Source organism: Myotis yumanensis, unplaced genomic scaffold, assembly GCF_028538775.1.
Source record: "Myotis yumanensis isolate MYYU_CA2020_CCGP unplaced genomic scaffold, mMyoYum1.0.hap1 SCAF_5, whole genome shotgun sequence".
NCBI classification, from domain to species: Eukaryota; Metazoa; Chordata; class Mammalia; order Chiroptera; family Vespertilionidae; genus Myotis; species Myotis yumanensis.
Genome location: NW_027223756.1, coordinates 57,932,965 through 57,960,320, shown reverse-complemented (window position 1 = coordinate 57,960,320; position 27,356 = coordinate 57,932,965). Strand labels below are relative to the sequence as shown.

At 41.2% G+C, this 27,356-nt stretch overlaps 1 protein-coding gene and 1 pseudogene across 1 annotated transcript in view; both read left to right on the top strand.

The window, feature by feature from the left end:
* Positions 1-27,356, top strand: part of DCHS2 (dachsous cadherin-related 2) — a 189,963-nt gene that overhangs the window by 66,971 nt on the left and 95,636 nt on the right. The window lies entirely within an intron of this gene.
* Positions 4,181-4,736, top strand: LOC139011741 (dual specificity protein phosphatase 18-like; annotated as a pseudogene).

Below are 27,356 nucleotides of genomic sequence, written 5' to 3'. Positions count from 1 at the left end.
GGTCAAAACAAATTATGAAAGGTTTCATCAGTATTTGAGAGTGTAGATTAGAAATGAATTCTAAGTGATGGGAAATACCATTCAAATTACCACCAAATTTCTGAAAATACTGTTTATCTTTATGCTTAGTTTCCTCATCTGTTGATTTGCAAATAATAGCTTCATTAGGTCCCTCATGGTTTCCCTAGATAGTTCAGTGATAATGTATTTAGCCAAAGAAAATAGCCATTTGTTAAGCAGTTGAACAGCTGCTAAAGTTTGTTGGAGGACATCTTATAGGGGACAAGCCTTTTGCCACACCCATATGAGCTCATTTTGGCAGTATGGACCCAACCTCACCCTGTTAGCAGCTGTTGGGATGGGGAGCACTTACACTGTTGAGCTGCTGCATTCCCCAGTGACATGACTGCCATGCACATTCTGACCTCTCTGAATGTCCCCTGTTGTCCATCTATTCTTGGCTGCCCCATAATCCACAGTATCTCATTTAGGAAAGAGCTGGGCAGGGTCTCCCTTCCAGTCTTCCCTTCACTTCTTTATCTTGCATACTTCATTAATTTTAGGTATTTGTGTAAGAAGAGGCTTATCCACCATTTCGGTAGGATTAATGTCTTAATACTTTAAAAGCATAGCTTTAGGCAGGAAATGGGGAGGCAGTGGTAATAAATTTTTGTTTTGAGTAGGGAAATAAATGTATAGTGATGTCAGAGATGCTTCCTGAATTATGGCCTCATTTTTTTTCGCAGGTATCATGTTTCTCTTACCCCCCCCAAAAACAACAAAAAAGACAACAAAAAGGGTTGTTTGGAGATGTCTTTTCGCCTTCATTCTATATTACATTCTCTGGGATTTTTCTGCTTTGCTTCTCTTAATGTTAGAAACTCAACTTCAGGAAAATAATGTACAGAGTTATGCATTTTTTCTTTTGATTGGGCTGAAAAAAATACCAATTTAGGCTCTGAGTTAGTACTTTGTTCTAAACCTTGAGAAGTTAATTAATAACCAACTTAGTATTTTGGAATCATCTTTTAAACATACAGATATGTTACTCTGAATTTGAATATATCTCTATCTTTATCGCTATCTACATCTATATCTATATCATCTATCTATATGTTGTGTTCAACAGATCATTTATTGACTGCCCCCTCTCTGTCTGGCACTGTTCTAGAAGCTGAAGGTAATAGTGCTGAACTAGACAAAATGCTTTTCATATGGAGCTTACTGCTATTTTTTGGTAGGGGAAAAATATAAAACAGTAATAAATAAATAAATAAATAAATAAATAAATAAATAAAATTATTTCAAATATTAAGGCAAAAGGGAAAATAAAGTAGATGTATCCATTATGGTCCCAGCAAGAAACAGAGGGAGCACTTAAATTATGGTAATTTGAAAACAGTTTAATAGAAGTTCTACTTACAAAGGTAAGGGCAGGGCCAGGGTAAGGAGACCTTATAAATGAATGCAGTACCGAGGTTAGTAACAGAGGCAAACCCTGCAATGGAGGAACCAGTTACTCAAAAGCCAGACAGGACCGGTGGAGAGGGCTGCTGTGTAAGGGCTCTGACCTTCAGCCAGGTCTTGGCCAGCTCTTGTCTCTGCAGGAAGGAAACTCGGGGAAGTAAGTTGCCAGCCTCACAGCTCCCCATTGGCCTGATGCATTAGAAGTCACATGGTGAAGCAGCAGCATGATGTAATCTGTACATGTCAGTTTTCTAGGGCACAAAGCAGGTGGGAGAAAGGTGGGCTCTGTCAGTCTCAAGGGGCAGGGGGATATCCCCCACCAGAGGGAAATGGAACATTACACGGGGTGTACAATGGGTAAGGATCTAAAGCAGTGGTTCTCAACCTTGGCTGCACATTAGAATCACCTGGGAATCTTTTTAAAATCCTGATTTCTGGGCCTCATCCTCCGGAAATTCTGTTTCTTTGTTATGGGGTGAGGCCACAACATTAGTAACAAAGAAACAGAATTTCTGGAGGATGAGGCCCAGAAATCAGGATTTTAAAAAGATTCCCAGGTGATTCTAATGCGCAGCCAAGGCTGAGAACCACTGATCTAAAGTGTCGTATTGTGCCCTAACTGGTTTGGCTCAGTGGATAGAGCGTCAGCCTGCAGACTCAAGGGTCCCAGGTTCGATTCTGGTCAAGGGCATGTACCTTGATCCCGGGCACATCCCCAGTAGGGAATGTGCAGGAGGCAGCTGATCGATGTTTCTCTCTCATCGATGTTTCAAACTCTCTATCTGTAGAAAGTTTCTAACTTCCTCTCTGTAAAAAAATCAATAAAATATATTTAAAAAAATAACGTGTTGTATTGTTTCTGCCATAAGTGTGCTTACAGTTTATTTGCAATGATCAAAATTAAGTTTATGAAAAGATAACTAGGAAAATAAAACTGGTTATAAGTGATACAACTGTTATACACCAAAACTCTTACATTTAAGAACAGGAAGCGATTGTTTCTCCTTTGGAAGATGAGGAGACATTTCATGGAGCAAGTGTAATTGAAACTGAACTTAAGGAATGGATAGGCTGTTAGTAGTTGGGAAAGAAGGAGGAAACATTCCAGGATTGTAAAGTGTCCTGGGCCAAAGTGCACAGATGGGACACATTTTAGGAACCATTTGGCTGAAGTGGTTGGATGATTCTATAATCCTAGAATCATAGACTTGTACCGAAAATAAACCTTCTCTCTTCTGAACTCCCACGCAGTGTGAAATCACATCTGTAGGTACTAGATAGCTTCCTTTCTTCTTCCCCATTTCCCTTTCCCCTCCCTCCTTACCTCGGTGCCTTTCAACAGGCATTTATTGAGCACCCACAATTTGCATAGTTGCAATAAGCAAGCCAGTAAGACACTGCAATGAACAAGACCGGGTACCCAGTCAGTTGGGGAGTTCAGTTTCAATCTCATATTCCAGAAAGTCTCTCAGTAATTTAACAAGATTGTAATACTGATAGCTAACACTTACTGAAGACTTTTTATATACCTGACACTGTTCTTATTCAAAGAAACTTGGTTTGTCTTATGAAAAATGCATTCAAGACTCAGGAGAAAGGATTACTGAAATGGCCTTTCATGTTTGGGCCCTACAAAGGTGTGTTTGACTGTTTTAAAAGAAGCACTCATGCCCTAACCGGTTTGGCTCAGTGGATAGAGTGTCAGCCTGTGGACTGAAGGGTCCCACGTTTGATTCTGGTCAAGGGCAGGTACCTTGGTTGCAGGCACATCCCCCCTAGTAGGGGGTGTGCAGGAGGCAGTTGATCGATGTTTCTCTCTCATCAGTGTTTTTAACTCTCTATCCCTCTCCCTTCCTCTCTGTAAAAAAAAAAAAAATCAATAAAATATATTTAAAAAAATAAAAGAAGCACTCGTTTGCTGAAGTAGTATGTTGACTGGATAACCTACTGCCTATCAAGTGTGCATGAGACTTTAACTTAGCACAGATTATGGAAGAGGGAGATTTTCTTAGTGAGAGACCTGGGTCCAAAGTGATTTCCTTCTGCTCCACGGGAGCGTCTCCTACTTTTGGGATTTCTTTCTGGGATTCCAAACCTCAGTGCAGCAGGAGACCGGGCAGGTGAAGGCCTCAGGCAGGATGGCAGGACATTGAGAGAAGCCGCCAGACTGAGGAGGAGCCACCTTGGAGGCACAGCTCCCGGGAGGCCCACGTGTCTGGGGGCGGAGGCTGGTTCTGCTCCAGAGGAGGTGTGAAATCTGACTTGCACGCTGTCCTCAGAGAGATGTTTCCTTAGAGGCTTGCTGTGGTTTCTCTTCATTTCCGATGTTGACAAGACAGAATTCATTTGGCAAAAGAGTGCTTCGTGATTCACAATTAGCTCTGTGTGTGTTTAATAAGCTCTTTAGGAATTTCCCTTATAACTTTTAAGTCTTTTCTTTTTAACTTCAGACTAGTTTAAAGACATACATTATGAGCGCGCGGTGCCAGAAGGCGGCGGCGCGGCAGGATTGTCCCTCAGCTGGCGGCTGCCATAGCGTAGTTGGAGACGAGCGAGGCCAGTGGAGTGGGCTGCGCCCTGAGCCGACCCTATTTTTCGACTAGGACTGCTATGGCCCCGAGTGATGGTGGGATGGGTAACCGGTTTTCCATGGACACAGCCTAGCAGAAAGATGCGGCCTGTATGTCTCCCTGGCCGCTGACCCACCCACCTGATGACAGCATCTCCAGGTTCCTTCCCGGTTCAGTTCAGTCGGCGGCCTCTCAGGGATCACCAGGAGCCTGTATATCAGCAGTGGAGTGGCCGCCAACAACAACCTTATGCTCTCCAGCAGCCACATCACCTCGGTCGTCAATGTCTCGGGGGAGGTGGTGAATATCTTGTATGAAGACATCCACTATGTGCAGGTGCCTGTGGCTGGCACTCCCAGGTCACAGCTCTGTGACTTCTTTGACCCGATTGCTGACCACATCATCCAGGATGTCGGGATGAAGCAGGGCCGCACGCTGCTCCGCTGCCAGCCAGTGTGAGCCGCTAGGCTGCCCTGTGCCTCGCCTACCTCATGAAGTACCACACCATGTCCCTGCTGGCCACTCACACGTGGACCAAGTCATGTCGGCCTGTCATCCGGCCCAACGAGATTTTGGGAGCAGCTCATTCACTAAGAGTTCCAGCTGTTTGGCAAGAACACCGTGCACATGGTCCACTCCCCTGTGAAAATGATCCCTGACATTTATGGGAAGGAGGTTCGTTTAATGATTCCACTGTAAGCCATGCCACCAGCCCCTGCATCGGGGTCAGTGGTGCAGATCTGCCGCTGATCGTACACTAAGATCTGGACTTAAACATTCTGCTTTTGTGCTACAGAAAAAAACAGGTGATGCCTTTTATCAGAGCAATAAAAAAGGAAGAGTGCGGTAGTTTTTAACTTGTAATCCTTCTCTTTTAAGATTAAACTCACTAAGTGTAAAATGGTGAAGATGAGTTTCCTACCCTGTGAGTGACAGGTCATGGCTACTGGCCAGAGGGGAGAGTGAGTAAGGCAGGTGGTGCCTGAGTCAAATAGACCACCGCCCAAAGCCAGACTGGAATCCCGCAGCCCTCCCCCAGACCAGTGGTTGGCAAACTGCGGCTCGCGAGCCACATGCGGCTCTTTGGCCCCTTGAGTGTGGCTCTTCCACAAAATACCATGTGCAGGCGCGCATGTACAGTGCGATTGAAACTTGGTGGCCCATGCGCAGAAGTCGGTATTTTGTGGAAGAGCCACACTTAAGGGGCCAAAGAGCCGCATGTGGCTCGTGAGCTACAGTTTGCCGACCACTGCTCCAGACCAACTAACCCAGGCCTGAGTGCCACAATTCCACTTCGTTCTTTCAAACCCAAGAGCCTTAAGCACCGTGGCACCTCCTTGCTTAACAGTAAGTGCCCACCTACTGGATAAGTGACTGTCCAAAGTGCTCTGGGAACCCTAGGGGTTCTGGGCCAATGCCGCTCCCACCTTCAACCACAGGGCCCAGCTCTGGTTTCTGGGTTGGATTTATGCATAAGATAATTTTCAAAAAAACTATTCCATCATATAACATTTTTTTTGAGTGCTGTTGTACAGAATAGGGTCTGAAAGTGCCCTTGGCAACCCCCACCAGTCTTTGCTGAAAGGTGGCATTAGTTTTCTCTGGGGCACCTGTGGAGATAGGGCCTGACATCAGGCCTCAGAGGTTCCTCTCACAGGCCTTGGCTCAGAAGGCTGAAGCTGCAGACCCAAACCTGGCCTTGTCACCTTCTCCCCATGTGATTTTGGACCTCTTGGAGCCTGTTTCCTCATATGTCCAAGCAATGACCTCCCTTTACCACAGGGTTGTCATGAAGATTCAATAGTTCCTTAGCACGGTGCCTAGAACTGCTTCGAGTAACCGGCAGTTCTCACCATGAATGATGCTGTGGCTCTGCTGGTCCAAATCAGCACGGTCATCCTCCTAATGGTATTTCCACATCGTGCATTTCCTTTAATGTTTACAAAGCGTTCTTCCAAAAGAAACCTTTTCAGAGTCCCCCTGGTGTTTAATCCATGTGTCACCTGGGGGTCTCAAAGCAAGGAGCACACTGCCAGCTTCCCCCAAAAGGCCTCATTTAGATCACTGGCCATTAGAGCCAGTGCCCTGGTCTGGCTCACCCACTGGGGCCCACAGGGGCATATGCCAAAGGGACCAATGAGTGGGCCCCACCAGTAGGCCCTGACATCCAGCATTGCTCAAATACCCCAGGGGCCTGAGGAGCTGGCTCAAGACCAGCTATTCTGATACAGAAGTTTCCAGGCAAACAATATATGAGACTGACAAAAGCACAACTGCTCTGTGGGTCAAGAACCCAGTGCCAACCAAATGCCCCTTCTCTCTAAAACTGCCCACCCTCGCTTCCACAAAGGGGGTGCCCAGGGGTTCGATTTTAGGCTTGGGGGAGAAGGAAAATGGCTCTTGCTAGACTAATCTCGTTTTATGTTGAACAAACAGACCCACAAACACCAGGGCTGGGGTGGAAGAACTCTCCCAAAGCAGCCTTTCTGGAAGAAACCTCGTTGGAAAATTTCTTCTGAAGCATTTTTAAGGAGAAATTTATTTGAATTTTGTTTTCATTTTAAAAAATTTTAAATTAGCATACCAAAAAATTAACTTTTTTGTATGTACAGTTCTGTGTGTTTTAGCACATTTGCCTAACCACCTCCACAGTCAGAACATAGCAGTTCCATCACCCCCAAAATCCCCCTTTGCAACCCCTATTTAGTCAAACATTCACCCCACCCCAGCCTCTGGCAAGCACTGATCTCTTCCTATAGATTTACCTTTTCCAAAATGTCACATACATAGAATCATAAAGGATATAACATCTGGAGACTGGCTTCTTCCAGTGTGATGTCTTTTGAGATTCATTCTTTTCACAGTGCTGCTTTTTATATTCACCTGTTGAAGGATATTTGGATTTCCAGTTTGAGGCAATTTTGAAGGAACTACAAACATTTATGTGTGTAGGGTTTTATGTGAACTTAGCTTGTCATCTAGGATATCTACCTAGGAGTGAGATTTTTGCTCAGTCATATGGTAAAGGTTATATTTAACTTCATAAAAAGCTACCAAACTTCCAGAGTGGCTGTATCTTCTATGTTTCACTATGAGATATTCAGTTTCTCTGTTTCCTTGCTGTTATTTGGTACTGTCGATATTTTTTATTTTAGCCATTCTGATAGGCGTGTGGTTTTAATTAGCATTTCTTTAATGGTGAATGATGTTGAGCGTATTTTTGTGTGCCCAATTGCCCTCCACATACCCTCTGTTAAAAAATGTCTATTCAATTCTTTTGCCCATTTTTAAATTGGATCATTTTCTCACTTTTGAGTGTTGACAATTTGTTTTATATTCTGGATGCAATGCCTTTGTCAGATACAGATTTGTAAATATTTCCCCCAATTTAGCTTGTCTTTTCATTCTCTTAAAAGTGTCTTTTGTAGAGCCAAAGTTTTTAAATTTGATGAAGTGCTACTTACCAATTTTTTTCTATTATGGATTGTTATTTTGGTGTCAGACGTCAGCCTACCCCCAGATCACAGGGCTTTTCTTTAGTGTTTTAAAGTTTGAGAGTTTAAAATTTTCACTTATTTCTATGATTCTGTTTTATAAGGTGTGAGTTTCATACATTTTCATATGGGTCTAATCGTTCAATTTCATTTGTTGAAGACTCTCCTTTCTCCACTGAGCTGCCTTTGCACCTTTGTGTAGGTCTATTTTGGGACTCTTTATTGTTTGATATATGTGTTTTTCTCTTCACCAGTAGTACACTATCTTGATTTACTGTAACTTTATAGTAAATCTTAAAATAGAGGGGAAAAAAAGAAATATGTTATTAGCAAAGGGCAATATATTTTATTTTCTCTGTACAATGTATATGAATTATAGATTGGTCTCCTACGAAAGTTTTTCCTCAAGAACTATTAATATTCTTAGGTAGAGTTTTAGTGCTAGTCTTAATTAAATTTGTTCATTAAATGTAGCTTAGACACCATCATAATACTGAAATTGAAGTAATCAATGGGCAGCAAATGAGATTATTGTGATTTCAAAATGATCTAGTTGAATGTATTTCACACATGAAAGAAGTGTTTTAAATTTGCATTTTTTACCACAAATACTTGGAATCTAGGTTTTGGAGAAGTTCATCTTAAGGTGATACTAGTTTAACTTTCTCATTTGTTAACTTGCTTCCCACAGTTAATTCCATATCAATTACATATGGAGATGAAAAATACTGTTGAGCTGAATCTGAAGGGCTGTCCATGACACGGGTGGGCTGAGGGAGAGAGATGGACTGGAGTGGGTGGGAGGCGCAACAGCAGGGCTCCGGTTCAGAAACTCTAGCTTTGGAAGGAGAAGGGGGAGGGAAGCGGTCAGGCACGAGGAGAAGAGGCAGGATGTAGTCACGAGAATGCGTAGAGACAGGTTTTTGCCCAGTCCCACCGCTGGAAAGTGGTTCCCCTTGGGACTGCTACTATGGAGCTTGCAATGAAGCAGGCTTTGCGAGCACTGGTACTGCAGCCTTCTTCCAGATCCTGGAGAAAGGGAGCACTGGACAAAAGACCAGGGGGAGAGAGACTCAAGTTTGTGTGGAGGATCTCATTGACCTAGCCGGGGATTCTCAGAGTGTGTGTTCTTAGCCTCTGATGGCAAGCTACCAGGACTTTTCCTGTGGTGGATCTCATGACGTGCTCTAAAGCATGTGGAAGGGCAGAGCATCCCTAGGTTCTTTAAATTCCTAACTCAGCGTTTCTCAACCTGTGGGTCGAGACCCCTTTGGGGGTCGAATGACCCTTTCACAGGGGTTGCCTAAGACCATCAGAAAACACATATACAATTACATATTGTTTTTGTGATTAGTCACTATGCTTTAATTATATTCAATTTGTAACAATGAAAATATATCCTGCATATCAGATATTTACATTACAATTCATAACAGTAGCAAAATTACAGTTATGAAGTAGCAACGAAAATAATTTTATGGTTGGGGGTCACCACAACATGAGGAACTGTATTAAAGGGTCGTGGCATTAGGAAGGTTGAGAACCACTGTCCTGACTACTTGTCAACAAGAAAGAGAGATTTCCAAAGGACATTCAGTTTAGGGTGCCTGCTTGGATGAGTCTGTGCTAGAGTCATTTGTAGTTGAGTTTCCACATAACTTCTGCTCCACCGCACACCTGCAAAGCCTCTGAGTGTTTGCTCTTGGTGAAGTAGATTGGGGTTGACAAAAAAAAAAAAAAAAGAAAAAAGAGAGAAAGAAAACATAGTAGCCTTTTTGCAGCAAACTAACAGAGATCAGATATGAACTGTTGTTGAACACGAAATTAAGTAGATATGACTCAGCCTCTTAAAGTCAGATCTGTAATAAATGAGCAAGCTCCCCTGATGGAGATGGGGAAGGAGAAAAAGAGCCGTCAACTCCAAGCAAAAGACCACGTGGGCCCAGAATTTGGGCATTTGAGTGTGTATCCTGTCCTCTGTCACATTGTCATAAAGGGGATATCTGGGATTACATATTCCCTGACTCATGGCAGACCCCAATATGTGCGGGGCAGTGTCAGGACTGCCAAGGACTTTGGGTGCGTGGACACCTCCACTTTTCTGGTGTGTTTGGTATCCAGCTGCGCTCATGAGGAAAAGGATTAGGGGAGCTGGCATCTTTTTCTCTGGTGAGAGATGCAGATCCCAGAAGAGGGGAAGATTGTAACCTGATGCTGACTGCTTCCTTTCCAAGACAGACACTCAGATCCTAGCTCCAAAATTTGTCAGAAGAAACTTTGGGGTACGCAGTCATGTGCAGTCAGGAAATTGGTAATGTCACCCAACACAATAGCCAAGGAAGAAAGGAAGGTGGGATCTGTGCTGCAAGTCAGAAGAGATTCACTTGCCACAAGCAAATATAACACATGATCCCTCGGAGAGAAAACTATGTAATAGATTTGTCAGGATTCCAGAAAGTTTTCTTGCAGTGAGATCTAATGAGATCAAGGCATTTAGTCATTAACATTCCTGTGTGGTGTTGACTCTCACAAGAAAAACATTAAGGGCTATCATTTGCTCTTCTGGCCACTCAGAGTAATCCTCCCATCATAAACAACTATAAAACCAGATAGAATATATGAGACAACTGTTTTCAGGTGTTATATGATAGGCAGAGTAGGACAGATTCTTGAGCAAAGAGAAACACATGAGATGAACCTCTTGTTTGCCCTGCCCTTTGGGTTCAGGGCACTTCTCTCATTGTGGAGAACTGAGGAGGAGACTGAGAGAAGCAGTGGAATTGCTGAACTGAGAGGCGGTGATTGGGTCTTGGGGGCTGCTAAAACTTGGTGCGTAGAGCACTAGAAGAGATGGATTTGCTCAGAGGGGACCCAAAAATCTGTGTGGATGCTGACCCTAGGTCTGTGGCCTGGGCCTGGGCTGTGCACATGCAGGCCAAGACTGTGAAGGGTAGCAGTAAGTAGTTGTTGTGGGGATGAGAAGTGACACAGAAAAACCCGAGTTTATCCAGTGCTAAGAGATACTGGAATTTCATTGCAGACGTGGGGAGACCTCGCTGAACAACTTGGATATTCTTTTGAAATCACAGAAAGGTCACACCTTAGGAATAAGAACCATGCCCTCAAGTAAGGGCCACACCCTAAAAACTAAAACAACAACTCCTTAAAGGAAGACAGCAAAATCCAGGGTCTTTACAGTGTGTCACACACAATACCCATGTACAATAAAATTTTCCAAACACGTGAAGAGGCAGGAAAATGTGACTCAGAGAAGTAGACCTCAGTATGACCCAGACGTTAGATTTTGTAGACAAGGATTTTAAAATAGCTATTATAAATATGTTCAAGGACTTAAAAAAAAAGGATGGTTCGAATGAAGGAACATATGGGGATGTCAGCAAAAAAACAGTAACTATAAAAATGATCTCAATGGAAACTCTAGAAATAGAAAGGACAATATCTGAAATAAAAATTCCAATATGAAGAATGGAAAGAAAAATGATTTTTAAAAATTGAACAGAGCCTTAGTGATGTCTGGGACAATATACAGGGTGGGGCAAAAGTAGGCGTACAGTTCTTCGGATGGAAAGTAACACAATAATTAATAAATAATAATGTAAGAATAAACTGTGTTTTGGGTACTCACAACTGTAAGCCTACTTTTGCCCCACCCTGTAATTTATTATTCACATAAGTGGAGTCCCTGGGGAGAAGAATGTAAATGGGCAATACAAAATATATATAGTTGAAGAAATAGGTCTAAAATTTTTCGAGATTTAGAGAAAAACATCAATTTACATATCTAAGAACATTAGTAAACAAACCCCAAACAGGATAAATGAAAAATGAAATACACTTATATCATCATTTAACTGCCAAAAATTAAAGATAAGGAGAATATCATGAAAGTGGCCAGAGGCAGTAGGGGAAGAAAACGTATATAACAAGGAACAACATTTAAGAGCTAAATTATATCGATAATAAGCATAAGAAAGTTGGTGTGGCTTTGTCTTTTCAGATGTAGACAAAAACTATTACCACAGGTCAAGGAGGACATTTCATAATGACAAAAGGACAATTAACCATCTATAATAATAAAGCGTAATATGCTAATTAGACTGGACAGTTGAACAACCTTCCAGACGTCCTTCCGGATGACCTGGACAAAGCCAGGGCTGTGAGGGCCAAGCCCCTTGCATGAATTTCATGCATCAGGCCTCTAAAAAGATATAATGATCCTAAATGTGAATCCATCTAATAGAATTGCAAAATCTCTGACAGAACTAAAGGGAGGAATAATAAAATACACAAGTTGGAGATTTTAACAGCCCTTCTGAGTAATTGATAGATTAAGTAGATTTAAAGCATACATACTTTAAAATTTTTTTAAATTTAATTTGTGCCATCACCATTTAACCCCCCTACACCCTCTCCCACCTCCCCCCTAACCCTTCTTCCCCACAATCACCACACTATTGTCTGTGTCCATGAGTTCTTTCGTTCTTTTCTTTTTATTCAATCTCTCCATCCTCCACAACACCCTCTCCACCAGAGCTGTCTGCCTGCTCTCTGTCTATTAGTTTGTCTCTATTTTGCTTGTTAGTTCAGTTTGTAAAGCATATAGATTTAAACAACTTTTTTCTCCACTTAGCAGTTATAGAACCCTATTTCCAACAGTTGCAAAACACATATTGTTTTCAAGTACACAGGGAATGTTCAATATCATACATCATACATTGGGCCATAAAAAAGCATCAACATATTTAAGAGATTGAAATCATAGAGACCATGTTCTCTGACAACAGTGAAATTAAGTTAGAAATAAATAACACTAGAATTTCTAAGAAAGAAACCCAAATATTTGAACATTAATTAATACTCTTCTAAATAATATGTAGGTCCATGAAAAACTTGAAAAGGAAATTAGAAAATATTTTTAACTAAGTGATAAAAAATATATAGCATTAAAATTTGTAGGGTGCAGTTAAAACAGTATTAGAGGAAAATTTATTGCTTTACATAATTCTATCATAAAAGAAGAAAGTATAAGATAGAGCAAAGTAGTAAATAGAAGGAGAATTCCATAAAGTAGAACATATATATTAGAGAAAATTACCATATAAAAGTTTCTTTGAAAAAATTAATAAATTGATTAGCCCCTAACAAGAATAATAAAGAAAAAGAAAAAATGAATTATCAATAATAAGAAATAAAATGAAGATATTATGGCAAATTCTATATATGTAAAAAGATTGTTTTGCAAAATTTCATGTCAATTTCATAGCTTGTATGAAAAGGACAAATAACCAACTTCACAAAACTGACAAAGAGAAGTGAAAAATCTTAGTAGCTCTAGATCTACTGAAGAAATAGAATTTGTAATAACTACCTACTCCTGTCTCTCAAAATGAAAAAGCTCAGATAGTGTTATGAGTGAAGTCCATTGGACATATAAGAAATTAATGCCAATTACAAATAAGCTAAAAAAATAGAGGGTGGGGGAATATTTTACAACTCATGTTATAAATCCAGGAAAATTCCGACATTAAAACCTAATAAGTAAACAAAGTTACAATGAGTATATTTTATAAACATAGATTTTAAAATCTTCAGCAAAACAGAAAATTAAATCTGATAATAGGTTGCTCAGCATTTGAAAATCAATGTAAATTATCCACATTAACAAAATAATTTCAATAATTGCAGAAAACATATTTGAAAAATTCAAAACATATTCCAGATTAATAAAACAAGCACAACTGCTGGCAACAAAATGGAAACAGGGCTTTATAAAAGGCATCTTCAGAAAGTTATACCTAATGAGAGGCTGGATGCTTTTCTTCTAAATAAGGAAAAAGGCAAGAATGCTTATTTTCACCACTTCTACTTAATAGTGTACTATGAAGGTCTTTACCATAGCAGTAAAGCAAGAAAAAAACACACAAAAGATTGGGAATAATGAAGTAAGACAGTTTTTATTCATAGGTTACATGATTATGTAGAAAACCCTAATAAATATAATTATTTATTAGTATGTGAATTTAGCAAGATCCCGGAATACAAGGTTTATATACAAAGAGCAATTATTTTTCTATATATTTGCGATAAAAATAGTAAATTCAATTTTTAAAATTCAACTTGAAAATATTATAAAAAATAATATACTTAGGAAGAACTGTGATAAATGATGTGTAGGACCTTGAAAAACAACAGAACTTTGCAGAGAGGAAAAAAAGATCTAAATTAATAGATATGTAATGTTTATAGACTAGTATAGTTAACTAGAGGCCCGGCGTATGAATTCGTGCATGGGTAGGGTCCTGCCACCTGCCCTGATGAGGGCCACTAGGGGCCGGGCCAGTGGGGGGAAGGGGCTGCGGGTGGTTGGCCAGCCAGCCCTGTCCCCGATCGAGGTGGAGAGGGCCAATTGGGGGCCAGACCAGCTGAGGAAAGGGGCCACGGGTGGTTGTGTGTGTGTGTGGGGGGGGTGATTGGGGCCCTGATTGGGCCGGTTGGCCGTTGCAGTGCACGTCATAGCGACCAGTCATTCCGGTTGTTCTGTCATTATGGTTGCTTGGCTTTTATATATATAGATACTTTTAAAATGTCCTTTCTTCCCAAATTGATCTACAGTTTTATCAAAGTCCTAATCAAGATTCTCACAGACTCATTTTACAAAATCTGCAAGTTGATTTTGTATGGTGATATATAGGATCTGGAACAGCCAAACATCTATATATATACTATAGGCCTGTTGCATGAAGAGATTCGTGCAATAGGCCTTCCTTTCCCCTGGCTGCTGGTACCGGTTTGCCTCCGGCACCTGGGGCCCAGGCCTTTGCTCTGGCCGAGTTCTGGCTGGAGCCAGCCCCGGAAACGTCAGGCTTCGCTGCTCCGCCGGCCCCAGAGCCGTGAAGCCTCGCTGATCCGCTGGCCCAGGAAACGTCAGGCCTTGCTGCTCCACCAGCCCTGGGGCCGTGAGGCCTCGCTTCTCTGCTGGCCCCGGAGCCGTGAAGCCTCGCTGCTCCGCCAGCCCCAGAGCAGTGAAGCCTCACTGCTCCGCCAGCCCAGGAAATGTCAGGCCTCGCTGCTCCACCGGCCCTGGGCCGTCAGGCTTTGCTCCGTTGCTTGGAGCCTACGCATGCAAATTAACCGCCATATTTGTTGGCGGTTAATTTGCATATCATGCTGATTAGCCAATGGGAAGCATAGTGAAGGTACGGTCAATTACCATGTTCGTCTATTATTAGATAGGATATAAAAGCTTAAGTGATTGGCAGGCTGTCCGGTAGCTATGACATGCAATGACCACTAGGAGGAAGACGCTTAATGCACAGGCATGGAAACTTGGAACAGACTGATGAATCTCAGAGGGAAGAGGGGAATGGGAAGGGCAGGAAGAGATTAACCAAAGATCTTATATGCATATTAGAGTGCATGTATTCTGCACCAGTGGGGTTCCTCAGTCTGGCCTGCGGAGATTGGGCCAAAATCAGCTCTCCAACATCCCCCGAGGGGTCCCGGATTGTGAGTGGGCACAGGCCAGGCCAAGGGACCCCACTGGTCCCTGTAGTTTTTAGATAAAAACAATTGAGAGACTTGCTCTAACTGATTCATGACTTTGTATAAAGCTATAGTAATCAAGAAAGTGCAGTATTGGCATAAAGGCAAAGAAATAAATTGGTGGAACAGAATTTGAGTCCAGAAAGAGATCCTCATAATTGATTTTTGACAAAGGTGTCAGGGCAATTCAATGGTGAAAAGAAAGTCTTTTCAGTAAATCATTATGGAATAATTGTATATCTGTAAGGGGGAAAAATTGGCCACAATCTCACACCATACACAAATATTAATTTGAAATTACCTATAGACTGAAGTGAAAATTTCCAAACTTCTAGAAGAAAACACAGGAAAATATCTTTGTACTCCTGAGGTAGGTAAGATTTCTCAGAGGACACAAAAAAGCCCAAACCATAGAAGAAAAAACACACAAAACTGGTCAAATTGAACTTAACAAAAATTAAAAAGTTTTGTTCATCAAAAACACCATTAAAAAAATGAAAAGGTAAAATGCATATTGGGAGAGTATATTTGCTATCTTGTCATCTATAATAATAAAAGCATAATATGCTAATTAGACCGGATAGCCGAACAACCTTCCAAACGTCATTCTGGATATCCTTCTGGATGAAGCATCAGGGTGGGGGCCGAGGCAGAGGTGGTTAGGGGTGATCAGGCAGGCAAGCGAGCAGTTAGGGGCGATCAGGCAGGCAAGCAGAGTGGTTAGGGGTGATCAGGCAGGCAAGCAGTTAGGAGCCAGCAGTCCTGGATTGTGAGAGGGATGTCCAACTCCCTGTGGGATTGGGCCTAAACCAGCAGTGGGACATTCCCTGAGGGGTCCCAGATTGCGAGAGGGTACAGGCCAGGCTGAGGAACACCCCTCCTCCTCCCCCCTTCCCCATGCAGATTTTCGTGCACTGGGCCTCTAGTAATAAATAATAAAATATCAAACAAGCCTATATAAAACAAAATACTTGAAATGATACTTCACAAAAAATGATATGTAGGAATATCCAATAAATGTATGAAAAGTATTCAACATCCTTAAACATTAGGGAAATGAAAATTAAAGTCATAATGTATACTACTTCACATCCACTAGAATGGATAAAATTAAAGTCTGATAACATCAATCCAAATTAGGATATGGGGTATCTGGAACCCTCACATGTTGTTGGTAAAATACTTTGGGGAAAGTGTTTGGTAGTTTCTTATGAAGTTAAATATACACTTACCCCATAACCCTGTAGTTCCATGACTACATGTTTACCCAAGGAAAATGACAACATATGTTTACAAAAGGAAAACATGTACCAAAATGTTCATCGCAGCTTCATTTATAATAGCCCCCACCTGGAAACAACACAAATGCTCATGGTGAATGGAAAAATAAATTGTGCCAGATAGATTTAATGTAATACTACCCAGCAGTATAAATGAATGATCTGAAACATAAAATACTATGTATGGATGCATTTTAAAAACCGAATGTTGAGTGAAACCAGATACAAAAAAGCACATACATTATTTAATTTATGTGAAGTTAATAAATTAGCAAAATTAATCTATGGCAACAGAAATTAAAATAGCAGTTGCTTAGGGGGTAAGAGTGATTGGATGAGGATTGGAGTGATTGAAATGCTGTATATTTTGATTTGTATGTTGGTTACATAGATCTCTATCTATCTCTATCTCTATCTCTATCTCTATCTCTATCTCTATCTCTATCTCTATCTCTATCTCTGCCTATCTCTATCATCTGTCTATATCTACCTCAAAACTCATCTAATTATGCCTTAAGATCAACGCATATACTGAATGCAAATTTTACTCTAATAGGAAAATGAGTAAGAGAATGGACTCCATTTCATTTTTTGAGCTGCACACAGTCGGAAGCTGGCAGGTTAGGAGCATGGAGAGGTGGGCAGAGAGTGATGGATGGGAGTGGTCGGCAAACTGAGGCTCGCGAGCCACATGCGGCTCTTTGGCCCCTTGATTGTGGCTCTTCCTAAGCCTTAGGAGTACTCTAATTAAGTTAATAACAATGTACCTACCTATATAGTTTAAGTTTAAAAAATTTGCCTCTCAAAAGAAATTTTAATCATTGTACTGTTGATATTTGGCTCGGTTGATTAATGAGTTTGCCGACCACTGGTAGGGTAAAGGAATAGTAAGCACAGCAGAGCATTGGAGATGCAGCGGGGGAGGGGGCAGATTTCCTAGCCAGCATGAGTATGAAACCTGGGGGAAAGGAAAGAATGTTTAAGAAGGATGTTGCAGTGGTTGGCAAACTGCGACTCGGCAAACCGAGGCTTGCGAGCCACATTCGGCTCTTTGGCCCCTTGAGTGTGGCTCTTCCACAAAATACCGGCTCTTCCACAAAATACCGACTTCTGCGCATGGGCCACGAAGTTTCAATTGCACTGTACGTGTGCGCCCGCACGTGGTATTTTGTGGAAGAGCCACACTCAAGGGGCCAAAGAGCCGCATGTGGCTCTCGAGTCACGGTTAGCCGACCACGGATTTAGGGAAATCTGTTTGTTTGGAACAGTGTGAAGGCTCATGTCTTCCCTTCAAGAAAACCTGAAGCACTCCATTCTTCTTCTTGGCTTTCAAAGTCGATTCCTGTTGCTTTTGAAAGTGTCACCATACTGAAGCTAGGTATAAAAGGACTCAATTCCTGAGGATTTCAGGTAGCATGCCCAAGAGTGTTTAACTCTCAATACTCTGACAGTATTGGGGGCGGTGCAGAGAAGTACTGAGGAGTGTAGTGTAAATTTGTAAACTTCTGGTTTCCTAAGTGAGAAGGGCCTTTGAAGTAAGTTCTGCAAGGGTTCTTATATCATCAAACAATAAGCACTGGTCCTGAGAGCCTAGTCACTTTAAAGGGAAATCTGACAGTGTTTTATAAATGACTCCCCCCGCCCCCCCACTTGATTTCTTCACTGGTTGCTTGCACAGTACACACCACCCTGTGGATTTATGTTCTCTTGCAACTTGTTCAAGGCAGTTTGGAATTGCCTCTCTATTTCTTTGTTCCCAAGGGGACGTTTCCTTGTTGTGAAGGAGCCTAGAGCTGTGAAACCTTAGCAGAATATTCTGGGCACAGTTGGAATTGACTTTGTTTACTGTTTAGCCCCTAAAGACCCACATTAGTTAGGGATGCAGCTTGGGTGCATGAATTCCTTTGTCACCATCTCCCTCTGCTGGCCTGGGATTTGCAATCTTATTACTCGACCCTCCCCCCCTCCCCTTTGGTCTGATTTTTAAAAATCTTCTCGGAATATAAAGATAGCAATCCCAAACAAAACAAAATGTTTACTTATGAGTAAGCTCTGGAAAACTTATTATTATTCCCAGTTCTCATTATCCTGCTCACATTCCTGTCTTTACCCATCACAACTCTAGTCCTTCTGTGGTCACACTGTGACACTCTAGCCCTCGGCATCACACCCCAGTATATCACTGTACAGCAATGAGCCGTGCCTTGAATAATGCATTTTCTCCTAAATGCAAAGTACTTGAAATATTTCCATAAAATATTTCTTACTGTGAACAGATTTGTGCTTACTAGTTTTTCATTTTGGAGGGCAGAGTTTAATGTTAAAATATTGCATGCCATCTGATTGGGGGGAAAGATTAAGAGCAAAGGGGGAAGGGTGGGTAGATAGAAGTTGAATTTTTCTGAACAGTTCTGGGAATGATACCATATTTTAAAATCAATCCAGAATGGAAAATGGAAGTTGCTTCCAGGCATGACAGTCTAGCATTTACAGCTCAATTTCTGTTTCCAGTTCTCCCAGAAAACAGATATCATGAAATCTTTCATGAAACTCCAAATCTCCTCTTAAGATGATGTTTTTGGAGGCATGGAAAAAGCCCACAAACACCGAGGGCTTGTGGAGGGAAAGGGGAAGTAAGTCTGTTTTCTATTCTCCTTGGGCTGACTGAGAAGGAGGCAGGAGTGGGCAGTAGAGTCTTGACTAAGAGTTTGATCACATTTAAAGGAAAAACTGTCCTTCTAAAGGCTCTGTCAGTTTTGTGCTCCCAGATGCAGAGACCTGAATGGCCTCTATTAAGTAAAATACCTTAATGAATTTTTGAATATGCAAATCTAGACTCAGGCTTTAATTTTGATTTTGAGTAGGAATGTAGAATTAAACTTCTTCTAGTAAATTAATATGACTTTAGTTGTTGAGGCTGGGAGTCATATGGGAGAAAAGGTCCTACTTGGGAACTTCCTAGAATGAGAATGTCTGAGTGACACTCTCATGGGGATAGCCATGTAGGGATTGGCATCGAATAACATTTGGGTTCTAAAAGTCATTCAAGCACTTTGGAAGTTACTCTATATCTTAAGCACATTATTTGAAACATGCTTCATTGCTGAGTCTTGAGTGATGTATTGGCCTGTGGTGGTTGAGAACTCCCGACCTCAGAGTGACAACAAGGACTGGAGTTGTGATGGTAAAGACAGGACAGTGGGCAGGAAAATGAGAACTGGGAATAATAATAACTAAGTTTTATTGAGTGTTTATCACATGTCAGGCATTGGGCACTTTCTGTACATTATTTTATTGAATCTTCACCCTGGGAAGGGGCTATTATTCCCACTTGACACAATTAGTAAATGGTGCACCCAGATTTAAATTCCTATTTAGTGTTTGTATGTTTTATAGAGCATAGAGAATATTTACCATATATAATTCTTGTTTGAATGAAATTAAAAACAAACCAACAAATAGCCACTGGTCATAGTATAAGGTCTTGTGAGGACATAGATTTTAGATTATTCAACTTTAAAACAAGGAGAATCTGCCATTTGTGACAAATGAATGAACCTGGGGGACATTGTGGTAAATGAGATATGCCAGACACAGAAAGAAAAATGTTACATAATCTCATTTATATGTGGAATTTAAAAAAGACACATAGAAGAAGAGAGTAGAATGGTGGTTATTAAGGACAAGGAGGTTTTGTGTGTGTGTTGGGGGGGTGCTGGTCAAAGGGCACAAAGTTTCAGTTATTAGGATTAATACATTCTAGAGATCTAATGTACAGCATGGTGACATCCTATATAATAAAAGCCTAATATGCTAAGTGTCCGGTTGGCCGGTCAGCCATTCAACCAATCACAGCGTAATATGCTAATGATTTGCTAAGGCCACTCAACCGCTCGCTATGATGTGCACTGAACACCAGGGGGCAGACAGTGGACCAGTCGACCAGTCACTATGATGTGTACTGACCACCAGGGACAGACGTGCTCCGACTGGTAGGTTAGCTTGCTGCTGGGGTCAAGCTGATTGGGACTGAGCAAGCCGGGCCGGACATGCCCTGGAGCCTTCCTCAGTCCCTCTTGGCTGGCCAACCTCCCACATCCCTCCCTAGCCCCGATCGTGCACTGGTAGGGATCCTTGGCCTGGCCTGTACCCTCTGGCAATCTGGGACCTCTTGGATGATGTCAGAGAGCTGGTTTTGGCCCAATGGCAGAACGACTGTTCACCGTGATGCGCACTAACCACCAGGGGGCAGATGCTTAACACAGGAGCTACCCCCTGGTGGCCAATAAACTCCCACAGGGGGAGCACTGCTCAGCCAGAAGCTGGGCTCATGGCTGGTGAGTGCAGCGGTGGTGGCAGGAGCCTCTCCCACCTCCGTGGTAGTCGGGACATCCTCCGAGGGCTCCAAGACTGCGAGAGGGCGCAGGCCGGTCTGAGGGATCCCCCCCCCACCCTGAGTGCATGAATTTCGTGCACTGGGCCTCTAGTTAGTTAATAATAATGTATACTAGAAATTTGCTATGAGAGTGGGTATCAGATGCTCTCTCTCTTTCACACACACACACACACACACACACACAATGGTAACTGGGATGGGTATGTTAATTAGCTTGACTGTAGTAATCATTTCACTATTATATATCACAATATGCTGCACATCTTAAATATATACATTTGTTATTTAAAAAAATTAAATTAAATTTAAAAAGAAGATAGAAAGGTAAACACATCAGATGTGACTTCTCACCCTCCCCAAAGCAAAAACCAAAACCAAAGCATATCTACTTCTGTTCCTATTCATACCACCTTTTCCAGTCTCAGTCCTTGGTCTACTCATCAACACTTCCTTTTATATCTTCACACTTTCCTCTTACTAGTTGCAGCCCTTCTACATTGTATTTCTCTGCCCAGCCAAGAGATGAGCAGATATTCTGAGAAGATGTGCCAGGTTTTCATTACTCATTTTTTTGAGAATGGCGGAGAAGGGAAAATTGCTTCTCAGCGCTTCCCTCACCTCATCGTGAGAGGCTGTTTGTGTAAAAGCAGTGTATGGAATTTGTTGGCAAAGGTGAGCTATGGGTCCCAGGAGATGCTATTTTTAAAAGAAAAGCTCTTGTAAAAAGTAAATGTTTTGTCTGTCCTTGAGAGAGTTAACTTTGGAATGAGTAAAACTTGGACCCTTGGGCTTGAAGAGTAAGAGAAAGAGTACCCATTAATGAGAGGCAGTTGTCTAGAAAAACCAGAGGACACAGTATCATGTAGTTAAAGGTTTATGGCAGTTTTGTGAAAAAGCAAGTTTTATTTTATAAGAAGCTTAAGAAGTATAAGTGAACTATTTTTATTTTATATGATGCATTATTTTGTTTAAATGGTGCTCATATTTTAATTTGGGCCATTTTCAGGAATACAAATGGGCTCCTTCTTGAATGTATACTAGATATCCTAGACCTAGACATCCCTAATTTCAAACATTTGGCTTAATTTATGAAAAAAGTTGAGGACAGAAATAGAGAAAACAACTAGTCATTATGTCCTAGCCCAAATTATGTGTGTGGTGAAATAGGATTGGACAGATATATAAGATACTTTTGCCTAATTAATGTTCACTCAGATAACCATTTATGTCCCTTTGCTATTCCAACTTTTATGTAGAAGAGTACCTGGCACATAATAGGAAGGAAAGAAGGCAGGAAGGGAGGAAGGGACGGATTAATTGAATAGTCCCTGCTGTCTGCTGCATGGCAAGAGGCCTATCCCTGCAAGAGAAACCTTCCATTGCCCAATACTTCCCATGCCTGTTTGGTTATTCTAATTAGCAAACCCACTTGGCCACCGGTATGAAAAAGCAGTCTCGAATCAGCGTTAATGGTAATAATGATGGCATTATAATCCCAATTTGCTGACTCCTGAGATCTTTTAATTGGCTCTGAACTCAGGAAGAGAATAGAATTTTTTGAAACTCCAATGCCAACATGCTGCATTCACAGTTTCCATGGTGTCCCTAAGCCAGCTTTATAACCTATTTTGCTCTTAATGCATGTGTTCTTGTCAAAAAGACAATCAAATGTTTCACACACTTCTTGCTCCAGGATTTGTTTCACGATGTTCTTTCTGCATGGAATTCCTCCCCCATTCCACTTCAATATAATCAAATCCTACTCATAATTCATTCATTTATTTGAGGCCTCAGCTGATTATGCTCAATATCTTCTCTTAAACTCAGGATCCTCTATAACCACAAAATGACAAATGTTTACCTCACCCCATTTTCTAACCTATAAAATGGTAGTAAGAATTCATCACTTGAATAACTCCTTAAACTTTTAAAAAAATTTTTTCTTTATTGATTAAGATATTACATATGTCTCCTTATCTCCCCATTGCCCTCTCTCCAACTCCCCCACTCATGCTCTCACCCCTGGTGTCTGTGTCCATTGGTTATGCTTATATGCATACATACAAGTCCTTTGGTTGATCTCTCCCCCTTACCCCCACACTCCCCTACCTTCCCTCTGAGGTTGATGGTCTGATCGATGCTTCTCTGTCTCTGGAACTATTTTTGTTCATCAGTTTATGTTGTTCATTATATTCCACAAATGAGTGAGATCATGTGATATTTATCTTTCACTGACTGGCTTATTTCACTTAGCATAATGCTCTCCAATTCCATCCATGCTGTTGAAAATGGTAAGAATTCCTTCTTTTTTACTGCAGCATAATATTCCATTGTGTAGATGTACCACAGTTTTTTAATCCACTCATCTGCTGATGGGCACTTAGGCTGTTTCCAAATCTTAGCTATGGTAAATTGTGGATCTCTCCCCCTCACCCCCAACCTTCCCTATCTTCCCTCTGAGTTTTGAGCATATGATCGATGCTTCTCTGTCTCTACATCTGTTTTTGTTCATCGGTTTATGTTGTTCATTATAATCCACAAATGAGTGAGAGCATGTGATATTTATCTTTCTCTGACTTATTTCACTTAGCATAATGCTCTGTTTGTTTTTTAATTAATCACTTACTATCCTCATCCTGTCTTTGTCTCACCTGTATAAGTATTAAACTGTGAGGTCAATTTGTTTTCCCCCAAACAAAAGCTTTCAAGCCCAAATGTTGACTTGGAACATTGTGTGATGAGTTGAACACCATGTGAGTGGGCCTTGAGTCAACCTGCAGAGAATCTAACTCACAAGAAGTAGGCTTTGCTTTTAATTCATTTTAGTTGCATGTTTTGAGTGATCTTTGGCCTCTCCTGGCCCAAAAATACCTCTTAAGTTTGCATTCTCTGGTCATTTATTATTCATACAGCTGTTATACTTTACTAGAGGCCTGGTGCACAAGATTCATGCACTGGGGGGGTCCCTCAGCCTGGCCTGTGCCCTCTCACAGTCCAGGAGCCCTGTGGGATGTCCGACTGCCATAGAGGCAGGAGAGGCTCCCACCACCACTGCTCTTGCCAGCCGTGAGCCTGGCTCAAGGCTTCTGGCTGAGCAGAGCTCCCCCTGTGGGAGCGCACTAACCACAAGGGGCAGCGCCTGCATTGAGCATCTGCCCCCTGGTGGTCAGTGCGCATCATGGGGACCAGTAGTTTCGAAGTTCAGTAGATTTGCATATTAGCCTTTTATTATATAGGATAACTCCATTTCTGTAGGATGTTAGGTGTTAAGTAAATGTATTTTGTACTCTACTTAATTAAAAGACTAACAAAGCTGCTAACAAAATGACATGAAATTCAGAAAGATGAAAATAAAATTCAGGAAAATGGGGCAGATGAAAGTGACATGGTAGAGTAAGAGGGAGCGGGAAGAATTTAGTCCATGGAAGTGGAGTCTGCAAGATCACGCACTTGCATTCAAGCTGGTCCAATTCCCCAGAGGGACAAGATTCCTTAATGTCTGCATTAAGACGTTCCTGCTGCTCAGGAGAAGGTTGACTTTCCTGGAACTAAAGCCTGGGGGAATTGTTTTCCAATAGGTCTTTCTAAAAGGGAACACTGAAATATGATAGTATTTCCCCTAAAGGGTGTGCTCACATAAATACACAGTTCTGTAAAAGTATTTGGACTGGGGGTAGGGAGGCAAAACAGTGCAGCCCACACTTCCACTAGATCTACATGCACTGTTCTCTTTTCCCTCAGGAAAGCAAAGCTGCTAAATGGAGTCTCAGTTTCCAAACCTTAACATTTGCCTGCTATGATTATGATGACTTTGCAGGTGTGAAAACAGCAGTAAACTATGTTTTCGTAAGTCAGAGTCAGTATTGGAACTTACAGCTTTAAGTTATATTGTGGATGTAACCTCAGTTGGCCTACCCACTATTTGTTTTCTCATTAGAATTTTTCAACCCCCTTCCCCCACGTGACTTTAGAGTGCAACTGTTTGTGTTTATATCTGAGAGCACACCATTCCACTGGGAAGATGTCTAGGCATAAATTTAAGGTAGCTCTTTGTTTTACAAAACATGTACTAGAGAAGTACAACTACAAAATAAAAGTCACATGGTTCTAATTTACAGTATTCATTCACAAAGGAGACTGTGACACTTAAAATTAATCCTTTAAAAAAAAATTCAACAATAAGCTCCCCTTTCTTGAATCTGTGGACTTTCAAGGTGTCCTTTGTGGTTGGAATAGAGAGAAGGTTGCTCTTAAGACAGAGGTCCTCAAACTATGGCTCGTGGGCTACATGCGGCCCGCCAAAAACATTTATCCAGCCCACCGGGTGTTTTTGCCGCCGCTGCCTGTCCTGCTTAGCAGCCGACTTGTCCCGGGCCCGCAGTGCGCATGTGTGGAATGTCTGAGGGACAGTGAACTGGCCCCCTGTTTAAAAAGTTTGAGGACCTCTGTCTTAAGATCACATAATATAGAAGAGATAGATAGATAGGTAGATAGATAGATAGATAATCAGGCTCAATAGAAAACACTGTTTCCAATAACATATTTAAAATGCAAGTTTTCCATGACTGCATCCTGAGAGATAACACCTGTTAGGAGTTCGGGGTATATTCTGCAGATTTTTATTTTCTCTGCAAATAATAATATTTATGTAACTCTACACAATAATATTCTCTTGAGTTAGGAAACTGGTTGAAAGGAAATAAAACTTACCTTTCAGCGGTCCCAAGGGTAACATGTGGCCCATCACCTTCATCTCCTGTCTTTCATGTTGAAGGACTACAGGTGTACAGGTGCTGGCAAGAATAATTGTATCTGATTTTCTTCTGCTGTCACATACACAGGTAGAGCCACAAAACATGTAAAGTCACCTTTTAAAAAAGTTTATTTTTTTATTTTTCAATTACAGTTTACATTCAACATTATTCTCTATTAGTTTCAGATGTACAGCATAGTGGTTAGACAGTCATGTACTTTACAGGATGGTTCCCCCACTGCTTCAAATACCCACCTGATCCCACACATGGTTATTACAATACTAGAGGCCCGTTGCATGAAGAAATTCGTGCAATAGGCCTTCCTTCCCCTGGCTGCTGGCACCGGTTTTCCTCCTGCACCCGGGACCCAGGCTTCGCTCCAGCCGCAGTGGAGAAGCCAAGCCTAGAGGCTTCTCCGCTCTGGCCACAGAGGAGAAGCCAAGCCTCTTCAGTCTTCAGTAGTCTTCAGTCTTTGCTTGGTGGAGCCTTCAGTCTTTGCTCCGCGCCTGCATATGCAAATTAACTGCCATCTTTGTTGGGTTAATTTGCATGCTCATACTGATTGGCTGGTGGGCGTAGTGGAGTGACACCAATTTGCATGTTTCTCTTTTAGTAGTGTAGATTATTGACTATATTCCCCTGTTGTAATTTATATATCTGTTAATGTAAATAAGAAACAATTAAAAAGAGGCCTTGCAACTCATGCAGTTAGAATTTGTGAAATGAAGTCATAATTGTTTTTCAGTTGTATCTGGAAGTAAAAGATAATGTGGCTATATTTTAGGCTAGTGTGTGTGTGTGGGTGTGTGTGTGTGTGTGTACATGTATGTGTAGGAATTATTACTTACCATATTAAGGTGAGTTGATTTCTGAATGTAAGTGTTGAGTCAACTAGTTTACTTAAAATTGCTCCCAGAATTTTTGTCTATTCTCTTGACATAAGATTATTATGAGTATCAACAGCCTAATTCAGATCACTGAAATTAGTTAATAAATCAGTGAAACATGATTTTTAAGTTCAGTGGATCAAAGGCTGACAAGCTAATTTATATACCATAAATATTAGTTAATTATTCTTTAAGATCAGTATCTTACCTTTGAAGGAAGATTTGACCTAACACAGTGTCATGGGTGAAGAGCTCTGGATGAACACTTCATGGGCTGTGGGAGTGGTTGACTCTGTTCCTCCAACTTCAACTTCTTTGTTAGGTACATTGGAGGGTTTTGGATTCTAGTTCTGTTTGAGTGTGTGTTTTTGTGTGTTTAAATACAAGGTAAAAGGATCTTCATAAAAGAGTTATTGCATCATGGCTACATAACTCTATCTTATGGATGAATTATAATTCATTTAACAACTTTTATTGTTGGACATTTGAGTTCTTGAATAAATAATTCTACACTATGTATATATTGCATACAAATATCTGTCTACAGACACTCCAAGAAATATATTAATTAGGTAAAAGAGATGGAATATTTTTAGGTTTGGGAGAATGTTTACCATATGTATATGCTAAAAGCAAAGTTACTTTCCAGATAGGCTTTTAAAAATGATATACTTACATGCATAGCCAATGGACATGAACAATAGGGTGGTGAAGACCTGGGGGGCAGTGTGGATAAGGCCTGGATGGAGAGGGGGAAAATGGGAGACATCTGCAATACTGTTAACAATGAAAAAAAAAGAAAAAATATGAGTACATATTTATTTTATCCTTGCCATCACTTAATATATTATTTTTATGGTTTCCAATTTGCTATTACTTTAATAGTTCCCAAATCACTGTTAATTAAATGGTTAAATATATTTATTCTTCTATGAATTATTTGTT